The following is a 20,277-nucleotide window of genomic DNA, read 5'->3' as shown; positions in this document are numbered from 1 at the left end:
ACTTTTTCAATATTTAACTTAAGACATCTCGTTAACTGCTTATCGAAAAAAATGGCACTTTTTAAGCTCATCAAATGGATGATAAATGAGCTATTTGATATTATCAGATAAAAACAAATTCGACGCCAGCACAGGGCGGAGTCCGACGCTAGTGTACGGTATTGCACGATAGTCGTGCGCGCCATTAGTTGATTTTCTTCGTTAATAACTTTGGCCGTTTTCCAGCTATGAAACGCTAAATTACATTGTACTACACCGTGTAAAGTATTTGTTGGAACGCAATTTAGTTTCCTTATGTAACACCAGAGTGCATTACAGTTTGTCATTCTTATTTTTATGAGTATCTTACGGATCTATATAATGAAGACATAATTCTAAAACAATTAAAAGAATAAGAATTTTTCAAAAAATCCATTATGCAATTACAAAAATGTAATTAATACATTTTAAAATGCAAGGAATGCAATTATATTATTGCATTGTTTACATACAAATAGTTCTGAAAGGAAGTAGAAAGAGGATGATATATGAAGAAATTTATTTTAACAAGATATATAAATGAAAAAAGTCCTAATTATCTTTTTTATATTTATCTTTGTGACGATACAAACGTCACTAGAAAAACCTATCGGGCCGAATACTGCACCAGACACTCCTGAACACGGCGCCTTTAGGCGCCATCAGCCGATACGACATTGACAGCCCCTCCTGGGCAATCCTCCCCTATCACTATGAAGGCGCTAGTGGGAGACCTGAGACGGGTATATAAGTCGGCACTGCGAGAAGCTCAGGCATTCCTGCCAGCGCAAGATCTTCGTGACTCTCGAAGACTCTTGGGCTTCCTAGACCTTGACCTACGCTCGACGCCTTCGGGGCTCCCAAAAGCCGGCTCGTCGAGCAATCCTGCTCCTCTTACAGGTCGAGAGACACGGAACACCCGCGTCTCTCCAGACCCTCCCATCGGCGATCTTAGAGCTCCTGATAACGCCATCCGCACCGCACAAACACGAGACTCCCGCGCTCATGACCGGCTCCCTTGTCTAGTGCGGGCTCACCCGCACTCGAAATTCGCTTCCCCGCCTCTGCATCGCGAGGAAGGAAAGCGGAGACGACGTCGATTGGAAACGTCGAATCGGCGAGGAACGTAGAAACGGCTCTTGTCAGAGTCCTCTCGAAGCAACCTCGATATCGAGATAGCCAATCGCCGTCCGTATCCGTCGCACGCATCGCGACCCACCGACGGAGTGTCGGGTCGGCAGTCGCGTCCAGTCCGCGAGCTACGCGCGTTAGATACGAGTCGCATTAGCTATGGGTCGCGGTAGACACCAGTCGTCGTAGCTATAAGTCACGTTAGCTATAGATCGCACTAGACACCAGTCGTAATAGATATGGGCCGCGTTAGTTGTAGGTCACGCTAGACACCAGTCGTAGTAGATATAGGTCGCGTTAGCTATAAGTTGTGTTAGCTACCTAAGTCGTGCTTAATACTCTGTACAGGGAACAATAAACCACTGTTCATACAACGAACCGTCTAGTTAAGGTGTGAACCTGAATCTCTCCCTTTTTCCGAACCTTGGCACCGACGAGCTACTCCTCATAGCGGATAAGGGCTGACGCTCACCCGGGAATGAGCACGACTCGTTACATTTTCTCTTTCTCCCTTTAATTTTCATTACAGGTTCCATTATGTTTATTTGTATAAATCAGTATAATATAAAAATACATATAACAATATATATATTGTAGGTTATGTTCACATTAATTAAATATATTTATTATTGTAAATTATATTCGTACTAAAGGAAGAAAAATAGTTACCATCTGTTACATAAAATATTTCTAAATATTGGTAGCATCGATATGATTGATACGCTGCAACTCAGACTTTTGCTGTGTAGAGCAGTGTAATATTCGTCATTGTTTGAACATTCTGTGTTGGACACAATGTTACATTGTAGCTTCTGTGACCCTTGCTGGAAAACAGCCTTTGTTATTAATGGTCGAAGGAAAAAATGGAAGAGGAACTTTCGATTCAGAATTTCATTCTCTTTCACACCGCCAAAGGATAATCATGCGTATTGAAACACTCTATACAAGGTGTCCAATTTTTAAATTTACATTGCTATATTTCGCAAACCAATGATTTTATTGAAAAATATTTCAAACAAAAGATATAGGGTTCAGAGGGAGATATCTGACGGTGAGATTGGTTTGACCTTGGATGTCGTTTGAAGGTCATGTAAAGGTCAACCTTAAAATCCTAAATGAAATATCAAATTTTTATTGCATATTCTTATAGCCCTTATCGAGGTGTTTTCAAAACACTACCTACTTTTGTCTTTTGCGTAAGCCATTCCCAAGATATGAAGCTTCAAAGTTAACATATCATCGGCATTCGTATTATCCGATGTACACCACGGGGAGGTCGCTCCCCGTCGATATATCATAGTTTACTTTCCTTCGGGAATCACCTCCATGCCACTTCCCCTGTCAGTAAAGTTATCGTGCAGGATATCACATCCTTGTCGTGTGGACTGCAAGTCTGTACATTTTACTTTTGTGAGATAAAAGATTTGGACTACGTCATGCTTCATTTTACCCCAAACGAAATTGTTGATATTATTCTTGCTTTAGGAGAATGTGAACGAAATTATCGCAAAGCTGTGTTGCTTTATCGTTGCCGATTTCTTCAACGTCGATACCCGTCGGCGATGATTATTTTGAAAATAGGAAGAAGGATTCGATGTGGACAGCTAGTGCATAAAAGACGTCGCCGGAACGTCAATGAAGATGTTGCTGATCACTTTGGTATACGGAACATTGCTGTTCTTGCGATGATTAATCTTAATCCCGAAGTAAGTCTTCGGGAAATGGGACGCTACTTGGGAGTTGTACGGTCAACCGCACACTGGATTTAGAAGGCGACGAAATATCATCCCTACCAGATAATGTTGCATCAAAGTCTGACAGAACCAGACAGGTTACGCCGTGTCGAATTTTGTCAATGGGCTTTGAGACGAATTGAGCTTGACCCGAACTTTTTCAGATTGTCCTCTTCAGTGATGAGACAACGTTCAACAGCCGAGGGCACTTAAACCGATGGAATAGTCGCTACTGGTCTATTGAAAATTCACGGTGGATTTTGCAGATCAATCACCATCATCGGTGGAGTTTGAATGTGTGGTGCAGGATCGTTGATGAAATACTCATAAGTCCACACTTTTTTGAAGGAACGGTAAATGCTGGAAGATACCTCGACTTCATGTAGAATAGGTTGCCAATGCTTCTGCAAGATGTTTCCTTGGTCACGCGAGCAAGAATATGGTTCCAACAAGATAGAGCACCTCCACCAGCTCACAGTGCTCGGGTTGTGAAGAATCACCTCGATGTCACTTTCCCTCATCAATGGATAGGTCGGGATGGTCCAGTTTGGTGGTCACCAAGATCACCCGACTTTACTACTCCGCATTTTTATCTGTAGGGATTTTTAAAAGACGCAGTGTTCCGTCAACCGCCAACGACGCGACAGAATATAATAGATCGCATCAGAAATGCGTGCCGAGCGATTCCAGCAAACGTTCTTCTGAAACTCGTCGAAAGTTTTAAAAAGCCAAATCGAATGTGCCGAGCTATCGATGGCGACGTTTTCAAACATCTATGGTGAATGAGTCCCCCTACACACACACACACACACACACACACACAATCGGCCCTTTATAGGGCCACTATCATGTACAAATCCGACGGAACAACCTCCCCGCGGTGTACATCGGATAATGCGAATGCTGATGGTATGTTAACTTTGAAGCTTTATATCTTGGGAATGGCTTACACAAAAGACAAAAGTATGTAGTATTTCGAAAACGTCTCGACAAGGGCTACAAGAATATGCAATAAAAATTGGGGGTTTCCTTTAAGATTTTAAAGTTGAGTTTTACGTGATCTTCAAACGACAAGCCAAGGTCACCGTTAGATATCCCCCTTTGAACCCTATAACTTTTGTTTGAAACATTTTTCAATAAAATTATCAGTTTACGAAATATAGCACTGTAAACTTTAAAATGAGACACCCTGTATATGTATACACAGGGTGTCCCATTTTAAAAAACGCACCTCGATAATTCTTCAACGAAGCATTTTCAGCAAAAAGGTTTCGAACAATAGTTATATGATTTCAAGAGAGACATAAACAACTATACTATTTTATTTACAAATGGCACCACTTTCGAGATATTCACTGATCATTACTTTTCTTAAACGGAAACCTCAATTTTTTATTACATCGTTTCTTTTACTAATTAATTTAAACAATTTTTGTCTGAAATATTTTTTTATTTGTCTAATATTTTTTTAGATATTTAAAGGAAACTTGATAACTTTTTCAATATTTAACTCACGATATCCCCTAAGTATTTGTCGGGAAAAAATGGTACGAGACTTCTGCTCTGTTTAATATCAAGAATATATTGTTATAATAGCGCCCTGACTTTTGTTAACTTACTGACTTTTGGAAATTTCAAAATCATCAAATTAACAAAAGTCAGGGCGCTATTATAACAATATATTGTTAAGACCAAGTTGAAATATAAGGATTCAAGTTTACCAGTGCTAGCACTGCTAAAGCAGTAATCACATTAACGATTGCCGATTGGATTGCGATTGATGATTACTTTTTAATCAATCAGGGTAAAATAAACACCGACTGAGACTGGTGATTGCTATTTAGACAATGCTCTATTTTATAATCATCAATTACAGTCAGCGACTAATCATAGCCAATGAAATATTCTGGTTCAATCACGTGACAGATAAGTTCGTAAAAAGACGTCAAAACGTTAAATATAACGACGTAATGCAAGTGGTGCTATTGTTACGTCCTGCGGACTTTGCGCATTCTAGACCTCTTTTATAAACAAGGAAAATTGAATTTATTATTATTATTATTATTATATGTTATCACACGACGCGATGACCCTAGAATCTTTGAAAATTCCAATCTCCAAACCAACTCCGATCTTGTTCCCACGCGCTCAGTCTACGTTAACAATACCGCGACATCCTACTTAAAAATATCAACATTTCCTTCTTAAGATAGCTGCCACATTTTGTAAACTATCTAAATCCTCTTATTGCCACATGCTCCCTATCTCCTAAAAAAAGGTTTATCTTACACTCTTGACTCAACCTCTGAAAACATTCGAAGCACAGTCCTATGACCATATTTGGGTATAAAAAAATTAGACCCCACTCCCTCAACCGAGCTGACTTTTTGAGAAAAGTCAAAAGTCTCAGCTGCTTCTCACCGAGCCAGCAGCCAAGAAAGAAGCTCCTCTCGTAGATCACTTAGTGTCTAGTGGATATACCAAGTTACATTTTGAATCCTTATATTTCGACTTGGTCTTAAAAATATATTGTTATAATAGCGCCCTGACTTTTGTTAATTTGATGATTTTTAAATTTCCAAAAGTCAGTAAGTTAACAAAAGTCAGGGCGCTATTATAACAATATATTCTTGATATTAAACAGAGCAGAAAAGTCTCGTACCATTTTTTCCCGACAAATACTTAGGGGATATCGTGAGTTAAATATTGAAAAAGTTATCAAGTTTCCTTTAAATATCTAAAAAAATATTAGGCAAATAAAAAAATATTTCAGACAAAAATTGTTTAAATTAATTAGTAAAAGAAACGATGTAATAAAAAATTGAGGTTTCCGTTTAAGAAAAGTAATGATCAGTGAATATCTCGAAAGTGGTGCCATTTGTAAATAAAATAGTATAGTTGTTTATGTCTCTCTTGAAATCATACAATACTCATTCGGTTCTCTATAAATTGGCTCAGTTGACTCATTATCGCCAACGATAACCAGTCTTTACACCAACCCCGAAAATACGGACGCTGTCCAGAACCTAAGGCATCATCGCACGATATCTGGACCCAAAGTCGAAGCCGACAACAGGCTATTATCCTTCACCCAAAGGGAACCATACGGGAACAGTAAGCCTTTCTTCTTGTTTTGTTTCCTCATTTATTGCTTTTTTCTCACTACCTGCTCTCTTCTCTTATTTTTCTTCTCTCTCTTGCTTTTCTTTCTTTTTTCTCCCTTACTCTATTCCCCTTGGCATGTCTCCTTAATTGTGGAATCCGATTGCAGTGGCTCAATGTTATCAAATTCAAACGGACCTAACTACCTCAGAAAAGTACGAAAACCGCGAATATTTTGAAGTCGTTTCATTAGAACTCGCATTACAAGATCGCCCGGACTACATTGTTTGCCATAACGAATCCGAAGTTTCACGATTTGCACATTCTCATTTGTTGTTCGTTCCCGATTCTCCCCCCGGAACTCCCCCTATATCTTACTCCCCAACATCCCTGAGTCCCACCGAAGACCGATCTCCTATAGATTCTCCTTTATTTTGGAGCCCATCCCCGACACCTTCCCCTCCAACCTCACCTCTACGAGGGCCACGCGCGGCTTTCATGTGGCCTTCCTCCGTGGCCTCATTCCTATTTATTCTCCCTCTCCCTCAGAGGCATCCTCGCGTCGATCTTCTCCCTCACCACGCGCTTCCCCGACACCTGATCTTCTCGTACCCGAATATTCCTCGGAATGATTAAAAGTAGCCTCTAGAACCGCGACCACATATATATATTTATATATAATTACACAATGTTTATATCTGAGAATCGATTTTCTTGCAACTTAAAATTAATACTTATATCAATAAATGCACAATTTGTAAGTAATACCCAACAAACTCGTCACAAATAATTATTTAATGTAAAAATCCTCCCTTTCCTCAACCGTCGCTCACGGTCCTATCCCAGGTAAAGGGATTCAGTTCCCTGATAAAATCCTAAATAAAGGACCACCGACGTACGTCCGCGCCAGATAAACGGATTATTCCGATCCTTGATCTACCAGGTATATCGGTAATTACTTTCCGGTTTTTGTAACAGATGTCACTAGCCATAAGTATGCAATGTTATGATTTGATACATATGTCATTTTATTCTACTGACATTAACCTCAAAACTACACAAGTTACGTTCCGCCAAGATAACAGCGTTATAGATTAATAATTTTTTGAAAATGTCGAGTTTTGTGCCTGAAAACGTGCATTTGCGGCACGCATTACTTTTCTTGTTTAATCAAAAGAAAAAAGCCGCTGAAAGTCATCGTTTGCTGGTAGAGACTTACGGTGAGCATGCTCCAACCATAAGAAACGTGGTTTCGACAATTCAAATGTGGTGATTTCAACGTTCAAGATAAAAAACGTCCTGGTAGGCCGAAAACGTTTGAAGATGCGGAATTGTAAGAGTTATTGGATGAAGACCTAACACAAACTCAAAAACAATTGGCAGAAAAGTTGAATGTGAGCCGAGTAGCAATTTGTGAACGATTACAAGCGATGGGAAAAATCCAAAAGATGGGAAGATGTGTGCCACATGAATTGAATGACAGGCAATTGGAAAATCGAAAAATCGTCAGTGAAATGCTGCTTCAAAGGTATGAAAGGAAGTCATTTCTGCATCGAATAGTAACGGGTGATGAAAAATGGATTTATTTCGAAAATCCCAAGCGAAAAGAATCATGGTTATCACCTGACGAAGGCGGCCCATCGACTGCAAGGCCAAATCGCTTTGGTCGCAAGACCATGCTCTGTGTCTGGTGGGACCAGGTTGGTGTCGTATATTATGAACTGTTGAAACCTGGAGAAACAGTTAATACTGATCGCTACCAACAACAAATGATCAATTTGAACTGTGCATTGATCGAAAAACGTCCACAATACGCTCAAAGACATGATAAGGTGATTTTGCAGCCTGACAACGCGCCGTCTCATACAGCAAAACCAGTCAAAGAAGTGTTGAAATCACTTGGATGGTAAGTTTTATCGCACCCGCCGTACTCCCCAGACCTGGCTCCATCCGACTACCACCTTTTCGCATCGATGGGGCACGCGCTTGCAGAGCAATACTTCGCCGATTTCGAAGAAGTTAAAAAATGGCTCGATGAATGGTTTAGCTCAAAGGAGAAACAGTTCTTTTGGAATGGCATCCATAAATTGCCTGAGAGATGGGCAAAATGTATAGAATCAAATGGCCAATATTTTGAATAAATATATTTTAATTATCCATTGTAAATAACGTGTTTTCTTTAGCGAAAAAACCGGAAAGGAATTACCGACACACCTGGTATACCGCAGACTTACAAGTACGTCGGAGCTTGCGAAAGCAAGCGTCAAGTTGCGTTCCTCCTCCAGGACGTAACACTTTACATAGTCTTCTTTTTTCAAAGATATTCTTTTTAAAATTTTTATTGATCCATGCTGACAAAAATAGACTACTACCATATTATGAGACCACATTATGAGATGTTTCTCATCCAACATACAGAAGAAATAATTTAAAAGATTTCCTTTGACGACAAATAGCAAATTTCATAGGCCCACATGTAACAAGTAAATAATTCTAATAAATATGATACATGAACGAATTTGATTTTGAATTTTCTTTTGCTCATTTTTCTTGTTTTCAGTGTAGTGGACTAAGAGTTGAGTGAGGTTATGCGAGATTAGGTGAAGTGTCAGTATCTTTCCTCTCTGTGGACGCTACCTTGTCGTAATGAAGAGGCTTGAGCGTCCTATTGAGATATAGGACTGTGCCAGCGGGAGCTTCAACCCCTGGCAGGTTTTACTATGCCGGATTGACCTGTACTGGGGGGCCAGAGCATCCTTTACTCCGGGGTGGGCAACTGCGCCCCGGAGGTATCCAGGGACTGGAAGGTCACACACGTGTGTCCTACAGGTCCCTACAGCACGGGCTTGTTAGCCTGTGTGGCAGCCGGCCTAGAGGAAGGAAAACCGCAAATAAAAAACTCGAGTTTGTTGTCGTGCTCGTAAAATTTCGGCATCTATTATGAACGATGCCAAAAACTACGACACTTGGAGTTCCGGACTTCGGACCAGGGGCGACAGAGAGTGGAAGGGTATTGTCCTGGCCCTTCTCCGTTGACAGCAAGCGACAAGTCAGACGGCGCGTGCCAAGCAGGCGTGCCGCTGGAAGTGACTACCGTCCGAAGGGCGGCGTTGAGGGGGACCGGGTTCGAGCCATGAATGCTCGCCCCCAATCTTCCCACCAACGAATCGGAAGAAAAGGAGAATAGTGGATGAGGTGCCGGCCACGCAGCTGTGGCGGCATTGGGAAAAACACTTCCCGCCGTTGAAGGACGAAGAGGTCCAGGTAAAGGAGGAGGATGTTCCCTTACATAAGGGATGGTCGCGTACCGCGAAGAGGAGGGGACTCCGACACCAATGGGGAGGATTGCTGCCGGTAGCGGACCCCCTAGTGGCGAAGGATTTAGCTAAGCCCGCGTTTGAGAGGCTGGAGTACCTCCAGTCTCTTAGGATACTCCTGGGAAAACGTTACGGGGGGAAGGGTTAAATAAGATATGAAGGAGTTGCTATCCATCAGCTCAATGAGGAGGCCAATCGAGGTCTACGTGACATCGAGTGATCGCTCCGAGAGCTGATGGATATGACGGATGAGGGAGGGACTGATCGATGCTTTGTGATCATGGAAGTTCAATTCATGGTCTCAAGGCGGAGATCGCTCGCATGGGGCGACTGCTGGATCTCGGATTCCCCCTGTAGTCGCAGTTGCGGGCATAAAGCCTCAACCTCTTCAAATCCAACAGCGGACGATGCCTACTAGTAGGGGGGATAACGGCTGGACTATCATGTCCAGCCGTAAGAAGAAAAAGAGAAAGAAGAGGGGACGCTGTCCTGCCATCGCTATCTCCAGCTTCCGCCAAAGAAAGGACGGGCACCACCTACCAAGAAGGTGAACCCCTCAAACGTAGCGGACAGGATGGAATTCAAAAGAAGGGCTCTGCTCGTAAGGAGAAATTTTGGGCTCCCTCGCGTAACTCCGTAGTAATGGTAACGGAGTTGTCGAGGAAGACCGCTGCGGAAGTCATGGTGGAGGCTAAAAAGAATATGGATCTTAGGGAGATTGGCCTAATCCCCAGGTCCTTTAAGTACATAAGAGCCAGGAACTGTGAAGTTATCCTCGAGATCCCAGGTATGGGCGAGAGGGAAAAAGCTAACCGGCTCGCCCAAGAGCTCGAGGACACGCTATGTGGAGACGCTGTTGTCGTCAGGTCGGCGAGGAGCTTCGAATCATCGGCTTGGACACCATCATCAGGGGCGCGATTTTAAAGACGGTTAGCACCATTACCAAATACCCGCCGACGGACTTCCAAATCGGGGAGATCCGGAGGTCCACAGACGGACTAGAGTCAATCTGAGTCCGATACCCACTTGAGGCAGCTCATACTTTAGTAACAGCTTGGGGGCTGCAGATTGGCTGGACTAAGATCGTAGTCCGCTCATTAGAAAGCAGGCCCCTTCAGTACTACAGATATCTGGAATTTGGGCACATGACAGCGGTCTGTCGAGGCGAGAGATGTCTTGGCGGCTACTATTTCAGGTGCGGAGGGACCAACCATGTCGCATGGGGGTGTACCGCACAGCCGCGGTGCCTCCCATGCGAGATGGCCGGTAAGAATCCTGATCACTGCATGGGCGGCCGGAATTGTAAGGCCGCCTCTCGGGCTGTCAATGGTAGGACACCCCCGAAGCGTCGGAAACGCAAGCCGGGATCGCGTCGCGTAGGAAAGAAGGGGCGCGAGCAAGGAATGCGCGCAACCCCAGCCCTCCAACGCGACCGCCAATAAAATAGTAAAACCGTAGAAAATACAGTTGCAACAGAGGTATGGAAGGGGAAAGGGGGAAACCACCTCCGCCCTCAAACCAACTGACAGTGCCGGAAAAGAGGGAAACATCAGCTGTCCCTGTCCCGGCGTCCCCCACGTCGTCAACGTGGGCAAAGCAGTGCGTTTCCGGCGAGCGCGCCGTTCAATATGGCTACCGCCAATGAGCCCGAGTCAGGGCTATCCAGCGCGTCGAGCGCTATTCCCAACCCGTTAATGGGGCGGAAGAAAGTAGAGAGCATCAGAGCTTGCCCGCGATCTCGAAAGAGAACAGGGGAGGAAGACGATGCGTCCTCGGCCGTGGTATCGGGAAGAGAGGAAAGCGATGTATCAACGCTCTCCGGGACAGACATATCGATGAATGCGGCCCAAAAGAACGGCCGTCCCCCGACAACAGGGAAGTATGTGGGCCTAGCCAAGGCCAAAGAAGAGCTCCTCCGATTAGAATAGGAGAAAATTAAAGTAAGAACCGAGCACGATCTAATAGAAAGCGTGGCGGAGACACGCAGGGCGCGCTCAGCCGCCGCCAAGAAAGTGTCCGCCTCGGGCAACGGAGGCGAAAAGAACACAAGGCCAATGGGTATGGTGGTGAATAAGATGGATACCGACCTCCACATAATAACAAACATGGCCCAATGATCGGGTAATTTGAAGGGCACTTTTGTGCACGCCCTGAAAGATGCAGAGTCGATTAGGGGATCGGTTGAAGAAATCAACCACCGAACCCAGAGCGAGGAGACGAAGCACCTCTAAGAGGCGAATATTCTTCTACAGGCGGAAGTGAATAGCCTTCGTACGGACCTGCAACGGCTGAGAGCTGCACCGGGGAATGGGGAGGGGGGGACAGGGAGGCCTCGACCTCTCCTCCTACCTCCGGGAACGACGCGAGCGGCGGAGGGATGAAGGTGGAGTAGCCACGTCTCCCCCCCTCGCTCGCTCCGGCCTTCTCGTCCCGCAGATGAGGAGAGAGGGGAGGTCCGAGCCTTCGGCCTGGTGCAACAAGTTTTCTGCTGGAGGACATTGCGTCCTCCATCATGTGCCGGGTCAAGGATATAGTCAACGCTCCGCTGGATGCGTTTAACGACCAACTTCTCTCGGAAAGAAACTTCCGGCCCCCACTTGGCTGCAATAGCGTGGCGAAGGGGAGCGGAGGCGAACCGACCTCTCTGCGGTGGGGCCAAAAGAACAAATAAATAGGCCTCCAAGAACCCTTCTTCTGGGAGTGGTGGGGCGACTAGGGGTGGCGAACCCTTCGGTTTCCGTATGGGAATATGGCTCCCCAGCACGGGCAGCCTACCTCCTACCCACCTCCTGAGCCAAAACCTACCCAGTGGGCGGAGGTAGTAAGGAGGGGCAAGAAGAAGACTGGAGAACTGGGAAGTGGAGGGCGCGGGATAAATCAGCGTCCGCCTACCCCCCCGTTCCCCCGGTGGGAACCAATACCCGCAGAGGCGGGTGTGGGGAGAATGCTCCACCGGTACGCGGGCCGTAAAGGTGAGGGTGCATCCCCCCTCCCGGAACGGCCGCGATTGTCCTCATTCGCGAATGGGGTGAGAGCGGGCTCACACTGGCGGAAGCGATGACTAAGGCAAAGAGGAGCATCAAGATCGAAGATCTCGGTATCGCCTTCGTCAGGCCTAAGAGAGCTGCAACTGTGGCTCTGATATTAGAGATCCTCTGAGAGGAGAGGGCGGAGGTCTTCGTAAAGAAGATGCGAGAGGTCCTCGAGGGCAGGGGTGTCCGAGTCGCGAGGCCCATCAAGAAATTTGAGCTGCGGATCTCGAGCCTCGACGACTCGGTCACTGGACCAGAGTTAGTAAGGGCCGTCGCCGCAGCTGGACAGTGCCCGAAGGAGATGAAAGCCGGCGAGATCAGGCGGCCCCTCTCCTCCGGTCTGGGCTCGGTATGCGTCCAATACCCGACGGCGGCAGCCCGAAGGATTGTAGATGGGAAGAGACTCATGGTGAGCTGGGTGTCGGCACGAGTTGAGGCACTGGGACCCAAACCCCTCCAATGTTTCTGGTGCCTTGAGATGGGGCACATCCGCAACCGGCGCACAGCCCCAGTGAACAGCGGCGACCGCTGTTACCGATGCGGCGCCGTAAGACCTTGGGCTGCCGCGTGTACGGAGGAACCTCGGTGCCCGCTTTGTGCAGGCAACGGCAAGCGGAGTAACGGTTCGGGGGCAAGAGCTGCGCTCACGCCGTCTGCAGAAAGAGGAGGGGGCGACGAGGACACAAGCCCCCCTCCCAAAGAAAAAGAGAAAAGTGGCGCTGAAGGCGGAGGGGGCAACGATGCTCCCACCCAACCTACGAATCCGACCCCGATAGGACCCGGGGGTGAAACGGCGCTGGAGGAGGCGATGGACACCGAAAAGTAATGGCCTATCGTTTCCTCCGGATAAATCTGAAATCACTCTAGGGGGTCCATGACTTGTTGAGTTATGCCTTACTAGAGTGGGAAATTAATGCAGCGGTAGCGGCCGAGCCGTATTGCGTCCCCAATAAGCCAAATTAGCTCGGGAATATATCGCGGCTGAATGAGGGGAAATCGTCGTAATTGGGGTATATATGTCGTCCAACAGGAGCTTTGCAGAATTCGAGGATTTCCTGGCCGAGTTGTGAGCCGTTGTTCGGCGGTCTCGGCCGGGCTCGCTATTGATCCTGAGAGACTTCAAGGCGAAGTCTCACTTATGGAGGTCCCACAGGACCGACCCGAAGGGCGAGGCTCTAGGTGACTGGGCGGCTGAGCTTGACCTCTTGATGCTGAACAGGGGATTGGCTTACACATACGTGCGGCAGCGGAAGGGGGTCTATCGTAGATGTTCCGTTCGCGTCCCTTGCTGTCGCCGCTAGGGTCGAGAACTAGAGAGTGGACGCGAGGACCTCGTCGGACCACCGATACATTCGGTTCAAAGTCTCCACCTCACATGCGTCCAACGCATTCCCGCCCATCTACCGCCCAGAGGCATGCACCCTGTCACCCCGATAAGCACTCAAGCGTCTCGACAGAGACGCGCTGATGGCAGTGGCCATCGTAATGTTCTGGCCCGAACATCCGGCCGAGCCATGCGGCGTAGATGAGAAGGGTGCCTGGTTCCGGGAGGCCATCACCGCATGTTACAATGTGGCTATGCCCCGGGCCAAACGGCCCAATCTCGCAGCGATGTGTACTGGTGGTCCCAGAAGATCGCAGATCTCTGGAGGGATTGCAATTGGAAGAGACGCTAGTACACTCGCCACCGCCGCAAGCGCAACTGCAACGGGACGACGGCTGCAGTCCTATATGGAAGCTACAAGGACGCCAAGAAATCCCTGCAGGAGGCCATCAGTAGGGTGAAATACCGGACCTGGAAAGAACTCGTGGAGACTCTCGACCAAGACCTATAGAGACGCCACTACCGGATAGTCCGGCAGAGGCTCAACGGAGGGATCGTTCCGATCACTGAGAGTCTCTACTCTCGAATGCTGGAGGACGTGGTCGCCACCCTCTTTCTCCACAGCCGTGTGAGGGAGGAGTCTTTCGGCGGTTGCCGTTCCCTGGGGCGAGGCTTGCTCCTAGGGCGGTGACAGGGCATAAGGGTCCGCGAGGAGGAGTTGGACCAGGAAGCTACGAGCTAAGAATACAGCCTCGGGGCCTGATGGACTACCCGGCAAGGCCTAAGTTATCGCCCTAAGTGCCTTCAAAGACCGTCTCCGGCTGTTTTCACCTGCTGCCTGAGATTGATTTTCCCCCGAGTGGAAGGTGGGCAACCTCTCATTCCGTCTCATGCTCAACCTGGGCGGCCCCTCGGACGAGTGTCGTCGCCTTTACTTAACGGTGGTGCAATCCATTGCGCTCTATGGAGCACCCGTGTGGTACCATCAACTCGCGGCCAGCAACATTTACCAAAGGATGCTGCAGATTAACCAGCGGCAGCTGGTCGCGAGGGCCGCACGGGAGTATCGCACCATCGCCTGGGGGGCGACATGCGTGGTGACGGGCTCGCCGCCATGAGTACTGATAGCGGAGGCCCACGTATTAACATATGTGTGGAAAATGGGCCTCCGCAATGACAGCGGGATCTTCACCAAGGAGGCAGCAGCAGCGCGGAAGCTAGAAGCTCGGCGGCTCGTAATAGAAAAATGGCAATACTGCCTGGCTGACGCCAGGAGTGGCCTGCGAGCTGTCGAGGCCATCCGCTCGGTCCTGATGGACTGGGTGGATAGGCAGAACGGCGATTTCAGCTTCCACCTAGTGCAGTTGTTGACGAGGCATGGTTGCTTTGGGAGGTACCTGCACCAGATGGCCGGATGCGAACCGACGACGAGATGCCATGAAGTGGCGCGGCAGAGGACACGGCGTAGCACACCTTGGAATTCTGTCTGAGGTGAGATGGGCCACGCCGTGTCCTCAAATCAACAATCGGTGATCTCTCGCTGCCCGCTATCGTTAAAAAGATAGTGGGCAGCGAGCAAAATTGGAATACAATGGCCTTCTTCTGCGGCCAGGTAATAATGTAGAAAGAGACTGCGGAGTGCGGGAGGGAATCGGCTCCCGACTCTCCCTCCCATCCGCTGGAAAAAGAAAGGAGTCAGCAGGAGAGCATATGCTCGACTCTAGTAATCGGTTCCCTCCCCCCGAGTTGTGACGGGGCCCGTTACCCGGGAGCGCGGTTCCTGCAGTGAACACAGTCCATGAGGAGGGTCAGTGTAACGGCGAGCAACCCTAATACCCGCCGTGCAATCCTAATATCCACAAGCAACGAATAAAATACGGAGGACACTCCATCCATCTCCTAAGACGGGATCCCCCCTGACCATCTGGGGAGATCATTCTGCACTGTGGGGGGGCACTGTGTGAAGTACCCAGATCGAGCCCGAAACGCAAGAAAAGGGCACAGTGAGGATTTAGCCAGTAGGAGTCCGGTATAATCCCCCCCCCAGAGGCTGGGATATACATGATGGGTTTCCTCACGTAAAAAAAAAAGTTTCAGTATCTTTGTTACTATATTCAGCGAGTAATAGATATATCGAAGCGAATAATTTTCGTTTGTGCATATATTTCCAAAATTGATAATCGTTCCTTGACATTTTGATTCAATGTTGGGTCTTTCGTTGAATCTTCCCTTTCCGGATATAAAATATACGTAGTTGGTGGTTATAGTTGCTAACCACAATCGGACATATGATTGGATAATGGTAAATCTCCAATCACCAATCGCAATCGTAATCTAATTGGCAATCGCTAGTGTGATTACAGCTTAATACACGCGGATCATTAACATCATCTTCAGCATTTATTTGCCTGCGGTTTCTTTTGCGAATTCTTCAACATTCTTATAATAAAATTCTTCTTATTTGCATTATATTTGGATGCCGCCTAACAGATATCTATTACGATACAATCTTTCTGCTCTACAATAATTTCGTCCAGCTTTACCAAGCACAAGAATAAGATGAACAATTTCGTTTGAACTGTAATCGATCATTTTGAGAAAAGCTTCGAAACAGCGCTTTTATGTATGAAAAATTGAAAGAAAAAGTTATACGAAAAAAGAAAAAAGCTGAGTTCAATTAGGCAAGATTGGATTCAATTCCATGCGCGTGAGCGTATATCAAGCAGTGCAGATAGATCGTGGAGACGCGCGTGAAATTCCCGCACACACACGCATACGTATATCGTGAATAACGCTAATGCTGGCGGTACTGTAACTTTCAAGCTCTGTAGCTCGAAAAGTACTCAACAAAACATAACAGCGTTATTACAGCGTTGTGAAAAGCTCTCGAGGTAAGCTACAAGAATATGTAATGAAAAATAGGATGTTCCATTAAAAAAAACATTAATGATCTTAACCTGACTTTGAAAAAGTCACTCAAGGTCAAGTTCGTATGTCATATGTCTCTCTTCAATCCATGTAACTTTTATTAAAAAAATGTTTCAATAAAATTATCGGTTCGCGAGATAATCGATTATATCACTTAAAGCGAGAGACCCTGTATTCAGGGTGTCCCATTTTATCCTTCGCATTAAAAAATTTCGGAGACTATGAAAGATATTAAAAAAAGTTAAAACACGTTTTCCATGATTTCGAAGGGGGAAGAGAATGGCATTATCAGTTTTTTATTTGGAGGCCATTTTCAAGGTCAGTTGAAGGTCAACTTAATTTCTTAAAATAGAAAAACCAATTTATTATTATATATTTTATTTACCAATTAATTTTAACAACTTTTGTCTGGAATATTTTTTTATTTGCCTAATATTTTTTTGAAATATTTAACCGCTTAGCAGTCGGGCGAAAAATAATATTTCGTGCCAAAAGTGTGTTGGATTTTTTTTCAAAACTACACCCAAATTTCATTATAATGGTTTTTGGGGTTGCTGAATCCGAATATGAAATCAGATTTCTGAAATTCAAAATGGCGAATCCAATATGGCAGACCAAAACAAAAAGTTATTTTATTTGAATGATACCCGACACTCAGGGGTTTTCGAAGTTGCCTAACCCGAATCTCATGTCAGATTTTCAAAATTCAAAATAGTGGATCCAATATGGCGAATTAAAACGCAAAAACTTATTTTATTCTAATGATATTCGATATCCGGGGTTTGTTAAATCGTTGAATCCGAATCTTATCAGATTTTTGAAATTCAAAACGGTGAATCGAAAATGGCCGATGAAAATTCGAAAAATTCTTGGATTTCTATAAGAATCGGTATCTTGTGGTTTATTGAAGTCACTGAATATAAATCTAAAACCATATTTTGAAAATTCAAAATGGCGCATTCAATATAGCAAACCGAAATTGGTTAGTGGGGCAACGTGTTGACATCCAAAGATTTCTGCAGCCCAATTTTTACAAGTCATCGTCTTCCCCGATGCGTATAGAAGAATTAACAATAACGCCATGTATAATGTACAACTCACAAATTGTGAAACTCACAATTTTCAATAATTGCTTATATGTAAAACCAGATACGTTACATGTTTTATTTACTTTTGAAAATTGCATCAATCACATGTATGGATGGTTATCGGAAAATATCTGTATAGTTAGTGTAAAATTCAAAAGTTTTGTAAATATTCTTGGTGAAAAGAAGAATTATATTACTAATATATTGCAACTATTTATTGCTAACTAACATTACTAATATATTGCATAATAATACATACTGCAACGGAAACAATACAAGAAAGCAGCTACTTTGACCGCGAGTCGCTCATTAATTGTGAATTGTTAGCCTGCGCTTTAAAAAATATAATGTATGAAGCCATGAATAAATAAATGATATTCTGGAAAACATAAAATTATGTATAAATTAATTCTATATGTCTCCCATCTTATTTCCCTTCCTCCTCCTCAGAACGACGAGGATAGTGCCCGGCGCGAGCCGGCATGGTAAAACACTCTTTTGACGAACGTTCCGTATTTCCTCCCAACAGAAGTCTATGATGGTCTAACAAGCAAACCTACCTTTGTGTCATTCGCCGATTTTATTTAAACTCAGTACACTTGTAGTAAAAAATAATAGACACATATTTTTTTATATCGGCAATAGTGCAATTTTAAGGGTGAAAACACCCTCTGAAAGGTAATTTGACATATTTGGTTTTGAGCGAATATCTTCGAAACCATGAGAGATAAAAAAAATGTTTCAAATAAAAGTTTAATGGTAGTTAACGTTCTTAAAGGCAGTATAATCAAATTTTGCAATAATTTGATATTTTGCAAAATATTCCTACCACCATCAACTAATTTTGCAAAATTAAAAAAATTTTTAGGATAGAAATTAAAGAAAATTTCACGCTAAATTCAACCATGTATAACAAAGTTGGTTTCCGAAATGCCATTTTTGGAAAATAATCCGTAAACAACTCGCTATGGTAGTATTTTGCAAAATATCAAATTGTTACAAAATTTGATTATACCATTTTTAAGAACGTTAATTACCATTAAACTTACTTCAAACAATATTTTATCTTTCACGGTTTCGAAGATATTCCCCCAAAACCAAATATAGCGAATTACATTTCAGGGATTGTTTTACTCCTTAAAAGTAAGATTAGGCACGTATAAAAAAATAGTGTCTTTTACAAGTAAATCTACCTTTGTGTCACTCACTGATTTTGTGGGAACTACCTCTTGTATTTACAAGAACGAGTAATTAATTCGTTGCATTTAAGCTCAGATTATTAAAGATGTTTTTAAAATCTAAGGAAGTGATAAGGGATTTTCACGTCGCTGAAAATAAATCAGATGTAAAAATTGTAGATTTAAAAATGGGCTTTATACTCCATTTGTGGGCTGTAAGCCACGTCCTCCGTCTGTCATCTTTGAATACGAACGCTCTTCGGGGCTATCGCGTGCCTGTACTTATACACAGAGCGGAAGAATTCACTCACTACAAAGCAAGTGCCGCATACCGTCTTGCAGTGGTACGAAAACTAACATAGCTTTCTCGCGGACTGTATATTGAATATAACACCTCTGTTCAGGACCGTGCCTGAGCACGCGACGAGTCGACGTCTTGACGCGGATCGAGTTGCCGTGCTGCGGACGCCGCCCGAGCGCGCGAGTCTCCCGGGCGCCGCTAGTTTGCGAGGACGGCGCGATGTAGCGAACTGGGCTGCCGTTCTCTCGCGTACGAGTTCGGGCCGCCCAGAGTATATAAGTACCTAACCTATTTTTATTTCTTCAAGTTTTACCTTTTCTCTTTTTTTTGTCAATTTCCTATATTTTAGGAAATAAAATGGCGCTAAATCCAAAGAACATTTTGAAATTGTTAACTATGGTCTTTGATCTGCCTCAATATAATGTTGAAACTGTTATCAGTGAAAATGAGAAAATATTTAGTTTAATTAAAGAATCTGATAAAAGATGCCATTCAAGATTATCTGTATATAGAAACCTACACTACTTTGAATTTAGAAGAAGCAAGTGTTATTCCACAAACAGTTTCAGTTGCGGAAAATTATGATGACGATTATATTAAGGATATTACGAATTCTAATTTAAATTCATCTATCGGATATACAGAAGAATGCGATGAAGAATATAAACGTAAAGTTATTGAGTTTTGGAAATCAGGGAAAAAATATAAATTAAAGTTTGCGACGGTCCAAGCCAGATTTAAACGTGTTACTTCAAAGAAACAACTATATAGATGGGGAAAAAGACATGTCAAAAGGCGGAAGTACGCGCGAAAAGCTGCAAAAAGTTTCAGAATATGTATTCACTCAATTTGAAGATGCTCTGCAAAAATCATTACCAATTCATGATTTGGATATTCGCAGATGGGTTTTGAATACTAGAAATCAATTGCAATTATCGGCAGATTTTTTTAAAGCATTTGAAAAATGGATTTTTAATTTCAAACAGAAACACCACATTGTTTCTAGAAAAATAAATAAATTTATAACGCAGAAAACCTTAACAGACATAAGTAAACTAAAAATAGAAGCTAATAAATTTGTTGAAAAAGTAAAAATAGAAATTTCACTAGTTGGAGAAAAAAATG

At 44.4% G+C, this 20,277-nt stretch overlaps 1 protein-coding gene across 1 annotated transcript in view; it reads right to left on the bottom strand.

The window, feature by feature from the left end:
* LOC109503974 (protein phosphatase 1L) overlaps positions 1–20,277 on the bottom strand; it is a gene marked incomplete at its 5' end in the record, with an annotated part of 117,456 nt that overhangs the window by 1,892 nt on the left and 95,287 nt on the right. The window lies entirely within an intron of this gene.

This window comes from Harpegnathos saltator, unplaced genomic scaffold (genome assembly GCF_003227715.2).
Source record: "Harpegnathos saltator strain DR-91 unplaced genomic scaffold, Hsal_v8.6 scaffold23, whole genome shotgun sequence".
NCBI classification, from domain to species: domain Eukaryota; kingdom Metazoa; phylum Arthropoda; class Insecta; order Hymenoptera; family Formicidae; genus Harpegnathos; species Harpegnathos saltator.
This window is presented reverse-complemented; position numbering and strand designations above follow the sequence as displayed.